The sequence below is a fragment of the Mugil cephalus genome, chromosome 21 (assembly GCF_022458985.1).
Source record: "Mugil cephalus isolate CIBA_MC_2020 chromosome 21, CIBA_Mcephalus_1.1, whole genome shotgun sequence".
Taxonomy (NCBI): Eukaryota; Metazoa; Chordata; class Actinopteri; order Mugiliformes; family Mugilidae; genus Mugil; species Mugil cephalus.
Window position 1 is genome coordinate 3,989,689 of NC_061790.1, and position 11,775 is coordinate 4,001,463.

The 11,775-nt window shown below is 40.8% G+C and overlaps 1 non-coding gene across 1 annotated transcript; it reads right to left on the reverse strand.

Annotated features, from left to right (window-relative positions):
* Positions 1-2,545: 2,545 nt before the first annotated feature.
* On the reverse strand, positions 2,546-2,617 carry trnaq-cug. The gene has a single exon. It is a non-coding gene; the product is annotated as a tRNA-Gln (tRNA).
* Positions 2,618-11,775: the final 9,158 nt, after the last annotated feature.

The window sequence follows — 11,775 nt, forward strand, 5'->3', positions numbered from 1 at the left end:
TTTAACACACGGAAAAAAACACCTTTTGACCATTTTTTAAATAGTGCTTCAAAGGGGAGCCAGTGTAGGGAACCTTGGCCTTTCAGAGAGGACCTGGGTGGGATCAGGCTTGCACAGTATAAAATGTCCTTTTGTGACTTTGATTTATAAACGGGGTGGAGGCTCACTCAGCAGGGTTGAGATGCACTTCCCTATTTCCCTAATTCCACATGGAAAAAGATGTAAGGTATGAGGACTTGAGACCAAAGGAATCTGGTTATAGAAATCTTCCGCAGTAAAATTTTCACAAAAATAAACCATTAAGTCATTAGTTCGGCATTAAATCCTGCAAATTGGTGGTTCCTCGCTGCATTTGACAAATAAAATGGTCTGGCTGTTTCTCAAATGGCATAACTGATGCCGATGGCACCCTGGAATACGTTTTATTTGAACTTTTACTTGTAAATCTTGCTGGCATTGCTCAAAACTAGGCCACGTACCAAAGCTGGCATTACCTCATGAACATAATTTCCTCTCAGGCATGCATTATATCATAGTATAATGTGTCATGTGCTACCAAATCCCAGCGAAAAACCATAACACCATCATCAAAATCATGCTCCATGGTTCACCATTTTACTTCCTGATTTAAATAGACTGGAGGATCTGCTAAGGCAGAGGTCCGTCTGGGAGGACTGTTAAAGGATTTACTGCTAATAAAAAACAATATGGAGCTCATATAGACTCCTGGTTCCTGGAATTTACCTGATTTCAGATGGACCTCCGGGGCAGCTAGAGAAGAGGAGGCTAGCGATAGCCGCAGGGAGACTGTAAATCACGCACGTTTTACCGAACGGGGGGGGGCTTGAAACCTTGAACACATCACGTGGCTTTCTGAAGTACTTTTTCATCCCGGTTTCAGCCTAATCTTCAACTTAATCTTAAATGACATGATGTGTGAAAACAAGATGACAGGCCAGTTCAAACAGCTGCAGACCTTATCTGAGTAACGAGACATCTCTGTCTCTAAAACAAATTCTTACACACACAAGTCGATCAGAAGATATTTCATTCTGCAGCAGAAGAATTTAGATCCTAAGTGTAAGGGATTGCTTTCTTTCCCAAATTCTGATGACTTGAGGAATCGTCCTTTCCCGTTTACTGTGCATAGGTGGTAGCTTATCTGTAGAGTTGAAAGAACCAAAAGGAACGTTGTGAAGGTTTTTAATCACAAAGGATTCCGTTGATTTGATTTGTATCTTGTGCTCTGCTGTTCTCTTCATGAGGCTACGCACACATAAGAACAAGAACTCAGGTGATAGAGATTGCAACCGATTGTAGGCGTACTGTCAGTATGCAAAGAAGATGAATAGGTGAAAAAAGACCAAACATGCTAGTGAACTGAACCCTGTAGCTCTGAGGTTAATGGTCAATTAAACTATTTCTCCCAAAGTAAGTGTATTTAGAAAGATTGTTTGGTAGGGGAAGTCCATATAAAGTTTTGTTTTGATCGAATAGACTCCTTCACAATTTGTGTGACGCATTTTGAGGGGGGTGGGGCTTAACTGGAGGCAAAAAGTCTCAAACACTCTAGCTTGTAAACACTGGTTGGCCCATTTCAATGGACTGTTTTGCCAAGAACGGATGAGGAAAATACATACTTTAGAGAAATATTAAAACACTCACTTCCCGAGACCGTGAGTGTTATTTTACAAAGTTGACTCTAACTAATGGGACTACTGACTTCTACACACTTGCTCACTGGATGCACGATTTGACAGGTTTGCCCACCGTGCAATGGCCAGACATTTACAAGTACCCAACTGAGAAACTGAGCGTCCACACGAAAGAAAACTGAAGGCATACAAATCATTAGACGCCTATAACCCCTGAAACATACAACTAATGTTGAGTTAGCTAGCGGTTAGCATTAACACGTAATGATCAACTTATTTCAGTCACAATTTAGTTCAACCCATAACGTTTTACATGCTGAAACTGATGATGCATTACATATTAATCTTCCCTGATATGAGATGTGAGCATTGTTGATGAGTGTCTCACTCCAATCTTTTCTTTTAATCGAGTTCAACCAAAGTCATTTACAACTGGCATTGGCTGGTATGTGATAAAATTTCAAGTTAGAGGTTTTGCTTTTTTGCTTTTGGCAAGAAAAAATACAGCAACACAGCAAAAAATACAGCTAACATTGTGACGTCATCATGACGTAGGCCATGAAGGGGTCTTTACAGATTTTTTACGATTCCATATCGGCCAATGAGAATCCCGATTAAATAAACCAGATGTCCTCCAATGCAAATTCATAAAGGCTTTACTTGCATTCTCCTAGATCTTGTGCACATCTTGTGACTGAAATAGTTCTGTAAAAGCAAATATAGTGAGGAGAGGGTAGTTCCCCTTGGCCCAAGAACAGCCGCGCATATCCAAGGAAAATAGGTGTCAGACCAAAAATCAAATCATCAGGAAGAAAAAAAAAAGAAAGTCCGCACACTGCAGATAGATAGATGCTTAATTCATCCCAAACTGGGAAATTTAACAAAAACAAAGGTCCCACTGAGATTTGAACTCAGATCGCTGGATTCAGAGTCCAGAGTGCTAACCATTACACCATGGAACCCCTCCCCCATGCATTTATTGGGCACATCGAGCATCAAGCATATGAGATGCCCTCTGTTTTAAAATCTGTTTTCACCTGGCAACGCCTGTTTTTAACTTTTAATTTTAATTGTGTAGTAAATACCACATAAACACACAAAACCATATACAAAGCCACAACACAAAAACTTTATCTCAAAAGAATGGAAGAGCTCATTTTTACCTTTGGGAGCAAGAGTACCCAATGTCTAAATCCAGTAGAGTTCCCTCCTAGATTGTAGTAGAGTAGATTGTGCACATCACCCCCTCTGTGGGGCTTTTTGACTAGATGGGTCATGGTTTTGGAGAGCGCAATTGAGTTCCGTGATCCTGATTAAGTTTGTTGTTGCTTCGGTGCTGAGTGTACCCAGCGTATTTTGTTTATTTCTTTTTGAATCAAGTGGGCAATATTGAATGAAGATTACTGTCTAACACCTCAACAAACATCCAAATGCCACAATTTACAAACGTCTGTCTGATTGACTTTATTTTCCAGAGTCAAGTTCTTCCTAAGCATCAATCTCAAGGTCTGAACTATGACCACTTCATTTTCGAGGTTCAGAATCCAGTGGCTGATACAGTCAATGGTTCTTCTACACAGCAGACACATGATTATGGCACTTCTTCTTTTTCTTCTCAGATATTTGGCAGCTCAGCCACTACCCAACACAACCGCAACTAAAACAGACGAGGGTAAGATGCTTTAATGCTACAGAGGAGTAGTTTTGGTTCATGGTAGGCCTAAAATAAATAACTACAAAAGACCAGGCTTGGCTGAATCCCAGTAACGATCAGATCCTTGGATTAGCTGTGATACCGATCAGGACTTCCCTGATTTATGGTTCCACAGTGGTCAGAGTAGCTCCGCTGTGCAACGCTACAACTACAAGAAGCCAACAGGAAGAAGCACGGACAAATGAAACACAGGCAATGACAATCAAAACTCGATTTCACAATAACGAGTGGCGTGCACATGATAGATGCATCCTTCATTCAACCCACTGAGGGAGGCTTTGAAGTGTGCGCCATTCAATGTGCAGCCAACAAATTAGCTAACTGGCTAACTACAGATTTGAATCCCCAGGCTCTTGACTCAGACCGGATCAACTTGTCTCCGTCTCCTCCTCACGTGCTAAACGTTAATGAAGGCAGCTAATTTTGAACCACGTCCACGTCTCTGCAGCCGCTCAGTGCGATTCACCTTCAGCAGAGACAGTATTAGACTATAGAGCTGAATTATGAAGAGCATGCACGTGTTTTTATTTCTCTGACTGTGTGGAAATACGCATCACAGCTTATGTCTAAACGAAGGTAAATTAGGAGGCTAACGTAGGCTGTTATAGTTTCAGTGTAGTGCAGGTGTGCTGAAGTGTAAACAAAGCATTAGTAATAGGGTTCATACTGGAAGGACATCAGATTAAAATAGTCATTATTTATAGTTTGCTCTATTTAAATGAGCTCTGAATGTTTTATTCATTTATTTCCTTGGATTCCACGTGATGTGACAGTGATAGATGAAGTCCCGCCCCTTCCAGAAATCTATTACTCTTCCAGGAAAGCAGTGAATTCGTTTGGATTCAGTTCTGAGCTGAAGTCCAAACATTACAAGAAATATTATTACTATAACGATGAGCCACGAATATTACAAGAAAATAAATATGATTTAAACCATTATGCGGAGTTGAAAGTCTGTTTTTTTTATAGATTTCGCTAAAATAAACCGTCTCCTCCAACGAATATGTAAGTAGGTCACTTCTGATGCATTAGTTTGAATGACTTGTTTTAAAGATTTCCAACTAGAACAGGAGTGGAAAAGAGACCTCCAGACAGCCATCGGTTACTTCCAGAGAGCTTAGCTACATATATGCCTGAGGTATGTAGCATTGTTTGACTGATGTCGCGCAGGAAAAACACTCCTCGTGCCAAAGATGACACGGTCCACTGCCAACTTCGAAATCACAACCAGTGTCACTCCCCCTCCCCCACCAACACCACCAACACGTGAGCACAATGGGTAAACGCCGCGTGGGGCTTGCTTACATGCGCATTTAAAGTTTATCCTGCCTGCGTGTTTTGCTGGTACCGTCAACAGAAACCGAGAGGCCCGAGAGCGAACGCTGCCGAATAAGGCGCCCAAGCATTTAACGGGTTTCCAAAGAAGAAGCCTGTCAATGATTAATGCCAATAAACACATTTCTTAACATTCATACTCCTCCGTTTATATTCCTGAGAAGTCTGAGCTTAATCAAGCCGTAAATATAAACCGGGACGGTTGTGTTACACAGAAGTAGCTCCTGGAGGAGAAAGTTCAACTGTAATGGGTCTGCAGGGCAAGAATGTTTAGTGAAGTATTAAAAATGGGAGAAGAGATTTGTGGGTCAAATACGGTTGCAAGAAAATTGGTGAAGTTTTTCATTTCCGTGATGAAAGTAAAGAAAAAATGAAACGATTTCTCTATTATGTCTCTTTTCTAGACAGACAACACACAACTAATACACTTAAATGTAGATGAAAAGAAAAAGTTATTCCAGGTTAGTAAGATATGAGCAGTGGATTTGTTTTTCCAACTAAAATCTGATTCTGACTCTGATCTAAACTGAATTTTGCCGCTATTATCCATTTAAATTATGAATAAATTAAAGTTTATTTGAACAGAGAATAAAAGAAGAAAAGCAAACAAATGACAATAATCACATTTTCATGTTTAAAAGAAGTAGGAAGAAGCCAAAGCTTATTAAATCCCACCCGTTCTCCTCATGTTAATTCAATATATACTATGATAAGTTATAAAATAGTAATATTTACATATGACATATAATAATGCACACTAAATGAAGTAGTTTACATTTATCTCTGAATGAAAAGACAGACGAATATAAGCTCAATGGGATTTTCTAGTGACTTTCTTTACAAAGTCTGAGCAGAAAATTGAAGAGAGCTCAAATTATTGAAGGAGAAACGTGGGATACAGTTTGTCCTCAGTCACATATTCAATTTATTTTTCTCCTCTTTGAGGCTTTTGGCTTGATTAGGTTAATCCTTTTGTACTTTGATCAAATTTGGATTTGCACTGTATATATTTTAATCAAGCCGTAACAGGAAGCCGGGCTGATTTTAGACACATTCTCAGCCGGCTGATTAATTCATTGTTCCCACAGCACAGTCTGATATTTAATGTTCACTGCACAGACGAGAATATATTAATTGGAGTATGTCCCAGATGCACACCGAGGGTGCTTAGAGATCAGATATTGTTCTCCTTAGATTAGATTGGATTTGACTGGATTCTTGCCATTGCACATAGTGCACGTGCATGTAATGCTTCTAACCAACAGAAAACGTGCAAAATTAACCCAAAAATAGGAAAATAAAAGCAATAACCATTGAACAGGATATGCATATTGCATTAAGTCAGTTCCAAACTACTCATTTTACTTCTGCTAAACACAATTTTACATCACAGTCATCCTTCCTTTCATCTAAAAAAACAGAGCTTGACAGTCTCTGGGTCAGTACTGTCCCAGCTGAGCGACCTCCATGAGAAAATGAACAGCTCCTTTTTCCTTTTTTTTTTTTTTTGTTTTGGCGGCTGCTTGCCCCTGGCCTTTTATGGACACGAGGGCTCGCCAAGTATTCAGTCAGCCGTGCTGAGGAATGAGACAAGTGACGGCGGCGCAATCAAACAAACAGGCAGACAGAGCTGAGAGGAAGACATCAGTTATGTCACAGCTGGGTGAGCTAGATGAGGCAGAGAGAATGTGTTTAGTGCTTTTAGGGCAGATATTGCCTTGTCTTCTCGTGTCTTCCTCCTCAGATACGTTGGGTTTCCTTCCTGACCGCAGCTACGGGCTGTATTTCCAAGTAAATATGCAGAAAGTCATGTTTCTGGAGATTTTACAACAAATGCAATTCGTTTTGAAATGGGGAGCATTTGCCTCCAGTTGGGTTCATTTGGGCAGGTGTGAACACAGACATCACACCCTCTTTAAGGAATAAATCAACTAAGCTGAGACCGGTAGGTGGTCTCAGTCCACTTACAATCACTTCATGGAGCGATTCTTCGAAGTAAGAACACACGTTACCCAGGACTTACTGTTTATTAGCACTGAATTACACACCAATAAGAACAAGAACCCATATTGTTCTGCACGATTATTGAATATTGTGCCTCCAAAATAGTTGTGACTCATCAGAGAATGGACATGTGGCTACAGGATGTTGTTAGCGGGCGTCTTTGGGTCCTGTGGGTTGAGGGGAGGGGCTTCTGTGGATCAGGCTTGTTCCAGTGCATCCCATGGATACTTGATCAGTTTGGGATCTAGTGAATTTGGAGGTCAGGTCAACACCTTCTGCTGTTCTTCATGTTTTTTGAGTTGCTCCTAAAGCGTTTTTGTGTGTGTCAGACTGCATCCTGCTGGTGTCATTGGTCTGGTCAAGAAGCATCCACATGAATTCCAGGTCCAAAAGTTTCAAAAGAGAACATTGTATTGTCACAAGATGATCAGTCTCAGTATTTTGTCAGTATATACATTTTTTTCTTTATATATAATAGAGGTTTCAATTAAACGGAATGTGTTGTTCATAAACACAACTGCAATAAATGGTGCTGATGCTCAATTTTCAGTGCAGTTATTTCCTTAATTCCTGTTTTTTTTCTTGGAGAATAACAACCAAACTCAAAACCATTTGCAAGCACACAATGTTGAGGCCGTGCCAGAATTTTGCTTTTTTCAGCATGTGTACAGCACTGCACTGCTCGACTCTCTTAATCACTCACACAGAAGGTACAAACAAGCAGTTAGTTTGAAATCTTATGCAGGAGTGCAGAAGGCAACTGACTGTAGTTTCAGTCATCAGTGTTGATTCTCAGTGGAATCATGAGTGTCAGCAACACTTTCACCATGCAAAGAGACAGTTGAATCATTAAAAGAACTGCACCTATCAACAGACTTCTGTTCTGGTCTGGGGACATTTCTGCATTTGACCACTGCAGTGGTTCAGATGAATAACGACGTAAATAAAATGACGTAAATTCACTGAAATTGCGCAGGGTTTTTCTTCAAAGTTCAAAAGAATCTAGCCCCCGGATATCTTGTGCGATTCCCGAATTTGTACCACGTCAACTGTAGACTTGCAGTATGCCAGGAATGCCGAGGACAGGAGCTGCAGGAGGTGACCATAGGAACACAGTGAGGGCAGCCAGGCTGAACCAGACACACAGAGTGGCTATTGTTCCCTCTGGCAGCGATCGTAGCTGCTGCCTTCCACGCTCCCAAGTTTGTTTTTGGAACAGAGTGTTTTTGTTTTGAAGTGAGAGCACCACCCCCTCCCACCCCACCAAGTGATGATCCCAATTATTGATTGTCATGTCCGCGCTAAATGCTGACATGGCAGAAAACGTACTAAAATTACAAGAGAAAGTTGACACAATTGCATATAATAATAAGGCACAGAGCTTCGTGCTGATTCACAACAAACACTATTAATCAGTTCGAGCCTCTTACCACATTTTCCTTCCTCTATAATCCATCACCTTTATTATTTGACTCACTCGATTAAAAAGTTCGACATGGGCAAGATGTACTTTTCTTTCGAGGCTGATTGCAGAGCAGCAACTCAAACCATACTCGGGGCTTGATTTATTTGCGGGATAAAAAGTATCCTTTTATCCGTCCTGTCCTGACAGCCTAAAACAAAAGCTGCATTTTACATGGGGTCACCAGAAAACCTCAAACTCAAAGTGGGTGGGAAAAAAAAAAAAAGCCAGACAGAAAATACTGGAATCAGACTCTCTCTGAGCGGTGTACTCAGGCAGACGGAAAACGCTGATGAGCCATGAATGCTGGCTAATTGGCGTTTGCTCGCGTCCGTCAAGTACGTTCTCATCTGAAAGCGTTTAGAGAGAACGTGGTGGAAACCTCCTCGGTTCCCTGTCGCTGCCGATGCCCTGGCACTTGAGGCTGCCGTGAGATGGTTTAGTGGAGTCTGATTAGCGGCCTCCTTTGTGTATTCATGGGTCAGGAACCGGACGTTTCGAAAAGCCAAACCAAATAGGATCCTACACTTTGTTTACTACCGAAAAAAATTAAACTTTCTCTGACCTGTTTTTGTGGGTGCTCTCTAACTGCTGTTTTATAAAGTTGTACCACTGTGTAGCCCACAACACTCTCATGCATCTTCTGGTCTGAGGAACCACAACCTGGGAGAACCCAAAGGCAAGAAGATCGTAAGGAATGCCGACAGTGACAGATGGGTCACGCGGTTTGAATGGAAGAGTTAAACAGTGGTCTGAGGCTGACTCCTCCAGCAAAAAGAAATCCTGTGAGATCAAACAGAGCGTGAGGTGATTGTGGTTCAGATCCATAACTAGAGCAGGAGAGTTCCCCCTCGGATGCCATGTTTTTGATTTTCTGTGTGAATGAAAGACTTAAACATTGTTCTGAGACTGATAAATAAATCGTATGGCCAAACAGATGAGTAACCTACGATGAACCCGGAAAGGACTTAAACATGTTGCGAGACAGAGACAACTGTGGCCAAAGGAGGTACTTTTCGACCAAACTATAGTTTGGACTCCCTCAGGGTTCCTTAAAAAGCCCCAAACAGTACGGCATACCTTTTGGGGCTTTAATCTGCTGGCAACTATTCTAACAGAATGGTAGACGAAAAATGCTGCTGAGTCATGAATGCTTGCTAAATGGTGTTCGCCTCCATCAAGGATGTTCTCATCTGAAAGCATTTAGACAGAAAGTTATGGAAAAGTCCTCGGTTCCCCGTAATTGTTGATGCCCTAGCTTGAGGCTGTTGTGAGATGGTTTAGTGGAGTCTGATTGGCAGAAGGCTTTGGGTATTCATAAGTCATGAACCGGACATTTCGAAAAGCCAAACCAAATGGGATCCTACACTTTGTTTACTACTGAAAAGAATTAAACTTTGTCTGACCTGTTTTTGTGGGTGCTCTCTAACTGCTGTTTTATACAGTTCCACCACTGTGGACTACTTCAAAGCCCACACTGCAACACTTTCATGCATCTTCTGGTCTAAGAGGCAACAACCTGGGAGAACCCAAAAGCAAGAAGACCACAAGGGATGCCGACAGTGACAGATGGGTCATGTGGTTTGAATGGAAGATTTAAACATTGTTCTGAGACTGATAAATAAACCCTGTATGGCCAAACAGAAGTGTCACAGATGAGTAACCTACGATGAACCCAGGAATTATTCAGCATGTTGCGAGATGGAGATGACTGTGGCCAAACGAGGAAGTTTTCGACCAAACTATACTTTGGACTCCCTCAGCGTTCCTAAAAATGTCCCAAACAGTATGGCATATCTTCTGGGGTCTCAGGTCCTTCTTTGAGGTAGGTAGAAACCATGAGTGTGCCAAGATTTGCTGAAAAACACCAGCGACTTCTTTTAGCAAGGAAACTCTTTGTAGAGCTAAAGGAATGGTCAAAAACCTGGACAAACAGACCGACATTGAAGTCCAGGCTTTATCTGTGCCAATTTGTTTGATGTTGCACAGAAACTGAGAAATATTCCTATACTTATTGCCAATATTACATCAGTTTAGAGTTTCTGTTAGCAGTTGCCAACAGAACAAAGCCCCAGAAGGTATAGCTGGGAGACTTCCTCCTTGGAGGGATGCCATACAATCTCACCATTCTCACTCTTACCATTTCTTTATTTCTACACAGAGTTTCCTTGACTAATGCCAGTGTTTTTCGGCAAATTTTGTGGCACTCAAGTAGGATCCAATCAACAGTTCTGGGAACTAGTATTACTTTTAGTACCTGCTGTGCGGACACACTGAAAAGAAAATACTTCCTCCAACAATTTTTGGGAGCTATGAAAAGGTTTCAGCTGTGTGAAAGTGCAGGATGTTCTGAACCCAAGTGGATCTGGTTGGTGAGGATAAAATAGAACAAAAATATCAAACACATGGCTCTGATTCAGGTCCCTGTTTTATGTTATCTGCCGTCAGGTTGTATGCACTAATCTTTGGTCTGACATGATGATTTGTGTACAGCTTTACAGCTGTTTGACATCTTTACCGCCCAAAACCCAACATCTGACCTTCTCTCAGATAACTATAGCATCAGCTACAAACTCTGGTGAGGGAGATGTATATAAAGCCTTCAGTTTTAGATCTTATCCGGTGCTCAAGTCATCAGGTGTACAACATTAGATACAGATCTTACAGAAGTTTGCAGTCTGTGGTTGATAAGAAGATACTTGATTATATGTGGCGTGGAGATATGAACATATTTCCGCTGCATAGCATCAACAAATCATTTCATATTTCACTGAATCGTTTGCGTCTCTGCATAGATGCACATTTTCAGTACATTGCAGAGACATTTGTTTGAATACTTGCTCAGTCTTCTGCTTGTTATATGAATCACACCAGCTTGGACGCAATATCAGAGGAACGTATCAATGTCAATTCTCATTAAGTGTAACAGGGGATGTGCATGTAATAAACAGGGCCGGCTCACCTTCCACTCCAGTGCATTCAACACAGTAGAAACTATTTTACAGGCCGCTCCATAAAGTCCTCGTCTAGATGGTGAGATTCCTGTGGCTTTATACTCTCATGATCCCTGTCGATGTTAATGGGTTCTCCAAATGTCCAGCTGTCTCCTCGATTTGAGTTTTCATCCCTGCCTTTGATAATGGCCCTCACGAAAAAGACTATGCTAAGGGACATTTATGTATTCTAATTTTTTATTTCAACAGAAATAAGAAGAAACACATTTAATTTAGCATATGTGGATAGTAACATTATCAATGTAATTGATAAAAAATGACAAATTTTTGACATTCTCATTCTCAAATGGTAAAATTTGTTAAAACCAATAAGTCAACCACCTGTAATTTAATATGACTATATTAACAATCTTTTCATCACAGAGTTATGAAATTTTGCCAAAAATCTTTACTGTCCAATTCTCAAATGTAAATATTTGCAGTTTTTTTCTTTTTTTGTAATAATCAACAGGCTACTCAATAAGAAGGTTAATTAATGAAAGCTCGTTGATATACTGATCATTTATCAGAAAAATAATAGATCAGTTCATCCATAATGAAAAGCAAAGTTCAGAGGGATGGAACTCTTTTTCTTGAAACTCAAGATATACA